Below are 6,000 nucleotides of genomic sequence, written 5' to 3' on the forward strand. Positions count from 1 at the left end.
CTGAACAGAGAGGGAGAGTATCTCTGCCCTGGCGGCACAGCATCTCTTCTGGAAACTGGCCCTTAGCCGTGGGGAGTGTCTTGGAGACAAACCCCTGCTGGGGACGCCCTCATCCATTCTGGCTCAGGACATATTCCAAGACAGACACGCACAATTTCTCCGCACATTACTAGCCTAATGATACTGTCATTTGGAGTCTGGAAATGAGGCGAAATCGGCTTTTTCTCGGTAATTAATGTGAGTGATGGGCCTTGAGATAGAGTAGCACCCCCCCCGGGTGAGAACCAAGCTCTCAGGCAAGTCAGCCAGGTCATCCCCCTGCCTCTGGAAAGATCTGTGTTCCATCCCCGGCTTCTTCTTCCCGACACCCCTTGGATAGGTCAAGCCCCCTCCTCTTCCCCATAGGGATCACTTTAGGGATCACCTGAGCTCTGATGGTCAGGAGGTTCTTCCTTGAGCCTGCCCACAGTCCTTCATGCTGCAGTTCAGTCTGCTTTGCCACTGACCCCATGAGAGCTGCCTTTGCTTTTTGGGAATTCTTGGCTGTAGGGCCTTTTTTATCTCACTTACTGAAAGCAGAGGGGAAAACAGCAGGGTGGGGGCTGGTGGAGGTGGGGTGCTTCAGGAGAAAACCTTAAAGGGGATGGGGGCAGGGCTTGGCTCCAATGGGCAGAGGCTACAAGCTGACCCAGCTTTCCTTTCTGAGAGAAGCATTCACCAGGCTCATAAATATTTTTCTGGGCCTCTGCCTCAGTTTCCCCACTGTGCTCAGGGGAAAATGTTTCTGTCCTGTCCCTTTGTCTTCTCTCTCCATTCACTTTTGGTGCTGGGTGAAGGAGACATCAAGTCAATCAGCGCCAGGCTCTTCTTCTTCTTTTTCTTCTTCTTATTCTTCTTTCTTCTTTTTTCGAGACGGAGTTTTGCTCTTGTTGCCCAGGTTGGAGTGCAATGGCGCCATCTCGGCTCACCGCAACCTCCGCCTCCCAGGTTCAAGCAATTCTCCTGCCTCAGCCTCCCGAGTAGCTGGGATTAAGGCGTGCACAACCATGCCCATCTAATTTTTGTATTTTTAGTAGAGACAGGGTTTCACCATGTTGGCCAGGCTAGTCTCAAACTCCTGACCTCAGGTGATCCGCCCACCTCTGCCTCCCAAACTGCTGGGATTACAGGCGTGAGCCACTGTGCTGGGCCCAGGCCCTGCTTCTAATCAGCTCCAAGTCGGGTGGAACAGGGAGACCCTGGTACAAAGAGCTCTGATACGGAGTGACCTGTGCCACAGAAGGAGTTTACAAACAGAGCCCAGGGGAGAGAAGAATTGATACTTCCTGGGGAAATCTGGGAGGCAGAAGAGGGGGCCTGGGAGGGTGCATTTGGTAACAAAAAAGGGGTGCTGGGAAAGCAATCTGAGCAGAGGGAATAGCACGGCCAAAGGCTTGGAAGTGTGAAAGAGCCTGGCACGATCTGTAAATGGTGTCTAGCTCCCAGGGAACGGGGTGGATGCAGAGGTAAGAAGGGAGGGAAAGCCGGGCGGTCTACAGCGGGTTGGAACTTTATTCTGAGGGCACTGAGGAGACATTGAGGGTTTAAGCAGGGGAGGAATAGGGGGCAGGTTTGTGCCATAGAGTAGTCACGTGGAGAAAACATGGACAGGAATGGTGGGGGGACAGGACTGGCAGCTACTGCTATGGTATCTGTGGTCCTGAACAAGGATGGTGGGCTCTAGAGATGTTAAGAGGGCAAACCAAATGGGACCCCATGGCAGGCTGGAGGTGGGATGGATGGCTACTGGTGATCCAAGATCCCGAGTTTAAGGTGAGTCCCAGCACAGTCTACTCCTTCCACCCTGAGGCCTCGGTAGCTCCCAAGGCCTCCAGAAAAATGTTTAAATTTCTTGGAATGACAGTCCCAGTCTGGCCCTATATACCTCTGTGACCTCAGCTCCCCTACCTTCCTGTGTTCTGGTTTCTCCATAGGAACTCTTCATAAGTAAGTTCCTATGGCTCATTCTAGCATCCAAGCTGTTGTTCACATTAATTACTGTTCCCCTTCCCCATGCTGTCGTCCCTCTTCCCTGCCTCCCCAAATCTTCCCCATCTTCTCACTGAAGCGAGCCCTGCAGGCCTTAGTGCCCGCCCACCGCCACTTTCACCTTCCCTCCCTTTGCTCTACCCTCTTCACTTAGCGCAGGCCTGGGCTGACCATGTAATCAGCATAAACAGCTGCCTGAAGATCCTACAAGGAGAACTGCAGGCCTTGGCTCAGATTAGAGCCGAAAGCTGGCTCCCATCCTCCAGTGGCCCTGATAGGACCAGGCCAGGGGAGCAGTCTTGTCTGCAGCTATGTTCCTCGGCCAATGGAGCTGTCGTTATTGCTCCAAATTAGGCACCAATTTGCCCGTGTAATTGTTTGCTAATTAGCATGAAATCCTAATGTAATTAGTTGGGCCCCTTATCCGGGAGCCTGGGGAGTCAGAGGCAGTGGGGGGCCGCTGGAGAAGGGAGGGTCTAGGAGGCTGGGGAAATGGTTGTTTGAGAGAGAAGGCCCCGAGCTGCCATCAGGGCTGAGACAGGGAGTGATAGAAATTGCAGAATCTCACAGTTGAAAGGGCCTTAGGAGAGGCTAGCACTTGCCAACACCTTACAGATGGGGAAACTGATAACAGATAGGGCGAAGAACCTCCTGGGAGCTGGTGGCAGAGCTGGGCCAAACATCCAGGCCATCCGTCTACACTGACCAGAGCGGTGCACTGGCTGTGGGTGAAGATGACATGACCCATGGCTCTCTGGCATCTGCTTCTAAAGAAGGGAAGCAGGGCCGGGTGCAGTGGCTCACGCTTGTAATCCCAGCACTTTGGGAGGCTGAGGCAGGCGGATCACGAGGTCAGGAGATCGAGACCACGGTGAAACCCCATCTCTACTAAAAAAAATACAAAAAATTAGCCGGGCGTGGTGGCGGGCGCCTGTAGTCCCAGCTACTCGGAGAGGCTGAGGCAGGAGAATGGCGTGAACCCGGGAGGCGGAGCTTGCAGTGAGCCAAGGTCGCGCCACTGCACTCCAGCCTGGGTGACAGAGCGAGACTCCATCTCAAAAAAAAAAAGAAGGTTAGCAGGGAGAGTGGGTAGGGGTGTGGTATCAGCCCACATTTTTTTTTCTTTGAGACAGGTTGTCACTCTTGTTGCCCAGGCTGGAGTGCAGTGCAGTGCAGTGATCTTGGCTCACTGCAGCTTTCACTTCCCAGGCTCAAGTCATCCTCCTGCCTTAGCCTCCCAAGTAGGAGGGACTATTGGCATGCGTCCCCATGCCTGGCTAATTTTTGTATTTTTATTACAGACGGGGTTTTGCCATGTTGCCCAAGCTGGTTTCGAACTCCTGGGCTCAAGTGATCCGCCTGCCTCAGCCTCCCAAAGTACTGGGATTATAGGTGTGCACCACCACGCCTAGCCCAGCCCATATTTTAAGTAGGAAATGCAATGGAAAGAGGGCCTAAGCAGGATGCCAAATTGTTAGTTAGAACTGGAGGAGCAGCGGGAACAAAGAAGAGGTTTCCAGAACTTCTTTCTGGGGAATGACTTGGGTGTTGAGAGGGAAGATGGGGAGGCCAGAATGCTTTCCTCCGGCTGAAAGGCAAATCCCCCCACCGCCACCCTAGGCTTTCTGCCTCTCCCCATCTCTCTGGAAAGGGTCTGGAGAAGGTGCTAGAGCCAGCCCATACCAGCTTGTGAGAACTGACTGTTAAATTCTTAGGAATTTTGCCAGCCAGTTAACTTCACATTGATAATATAAATTGGCCATCATGGGAGGATTTACACCATGGAAACTGGCAAATGCTGCAAATCAGGGCTGCACTTCCCTGCCCCCAAGCCAGTTGTTAAATTGTACCAGCATACCACTGAACCCATCCGAAATGTGATGAAATAGCCCCAGCTCTCTACCAGGCAGCTGGGTAGGATCGGGAGGAGGAGCAGCTGTTCTCAGGGCCATTCTGGCGACACCACATTAGTCACATGGTCTCCACTCCCCACTCCCCATCCCTAGCATCCAGTCTCCCCACAATTGACTCTCACACCTCAGATTGCTCCCTGTTCCCCTCCCTGCAGTTATCCTCTGCATCAGTTCCCAGGGTTCAATTCTCTTTACTCCCAATCATTTATATTTTAGAGTTGGGGTCTTGCTCTGCCCAGTCTTAACTCTGTCCAGGCAGTGATCATGGCTTCACTGTAGCCTTGAACTCCTGGGCTCAAGCACTCCTCTTGCCTCAGCCTCCTGAGTAGTTGGGACTACAAAGGTGCACCACCATACCTGGCTAATATTTTTTTTTGCAGAGAAGGGGTCTCGCTATGTTGCCCAGGCTGGTCTCAAACTCCTGGGCTCAAGTGATCCTCCCCTCTTGGTCTCCCAAAATGCTGGGATTACAGGTGTGAGCCACTGCACCCGGCCTCTTTAATCCCTATCTTTACCCAGATCTCTCCTGTTTCCTGGACACTGTCTCTGGATGTCCTGAAGGCACCTCAATGCAGCATGTCTAAAATAGAAATCATCGACTTCCCACAAGTCTTTCCCCATCTGAGTAAATGGCACACTCCCCCTCAGGGCCTTTGCACTTGCAATTTCCCCTATTTGAACAGCTCTTCCTCTAAATATCCCTCACGTACCTCAGGGGTCTGCTCGGATGTCACCTTCTCAGAGACATCTTCCTTGACCTCCTTTCCTAAAAGAGCCCCCATTCTCATCCGCCACTTCTGCACACACTTGCTGGACACTGTTTTCCCTCTTTGCGTTTGTCCACACATGCATTCCTTATATTTAGGTGTTTGTGTCTGCCTCCCTTTCCCCACTAGAAGATGAGCTCCACATAAACACCGCAGTTATGTGGTCAGATTCTAGAAGTTACTTGGAGTCTTGGAACGGTTCGACTGATTGTGTCTGTTCGACTCGCTCAGTGCTGGACACTTTTAGTAAGCTCCCAATAAATTTACTTGAATGAATGAATGAATGAATGAGCCTCCATCCAGTCCCCCTTTTCAATCTTGACTCCTCAAATCCACCTTCCATTTGCCCCAGTTGTTTCTGAAACAAACTTGATTATGATTCATTCCCGTCCAGAACCCTTCATAGATCTCTTTTGCTTTCAGAATAAAATCTACCTCTGGGTTTGCTTACAAGGCCCTCAGTGATGTACTTCCAGCCTAACCTTCATTTCACACATCTTCCCTCAAGCGTAAGCACCACACACACGCACACAGCCATGCACACAGCCTGGGTATACTATTTCTGCCTCTTCTGTACAGTGCTCACTCCCTTCTTAAGTGGTCCTGCGTTCTCTGACTCATTTACTTCTTTCCTTCATTCCGTCAATAAGTGTTTTAAATGGAGCAGACCCTTGGTGCCAGGCCCGTAGCTGAGCATTACGGGGAGGAGTCAGCCCACACCTCTTCTCAAAATGCTCCCAATCTGGCAGGGAAGGAGGCCGTGAAACCGTCATTCCATCTATAGTTCCTCCTTTACTGTCCTTTGGACATCCTGACATCACCTCCCTGTGCCCAGCCAGTTCTCTGTGGCGGGGGGTTGGCGGGGGGAGCATCCCTATGAAGGGGCAGCCCCGACCCTTGCCTGCTTCTGGCTGTGGTGTGGCACCTGATGGAAATGGCTGGATCTGGGGTCTGCTTTTTCCTGCTAACCCTTGACTGAGAGCTTCAGGGAGGTGGGACACACAAAGGCACAGGCAGGCCCATAGCCTCGTCCCTGAGTCACACATAGCCCAGACTCAGATGCACACACACAGATGGGAACGCTCGCCTGCACGTGCACAGACACACGGACGCACCCGCACACCAGCGCGGGGGTCCGAGCACACACGCGCCCCGGCAGACGCGCACACACACACGCGGGGCCGGGGGCGCACACACACAGACACAGGCTCAGACTCGGTCCTAAAAATACGCACTCGCAGAGGCAAAGGCTAGCGCACGAGCACGCACAGACACGCCGGCAGGCGGCCCAC

The sequence above is a fragment of the Symphalangus syndactylus genome, chromosome 12 (assembly GCF_028878055.3).
Source record: "Symphalangus syndactylus isolate Jambi chromosome 12, NHGRI_mSymSyn1-v2.1_pri, whole genome shotgun sequence".
Taxonomy (NCBI): Eukaryota; Metazoa; Chordata; class Mammalia; order Primates; family Hylobatidae; genus Symphalangus; species Symphalangus syndactylus.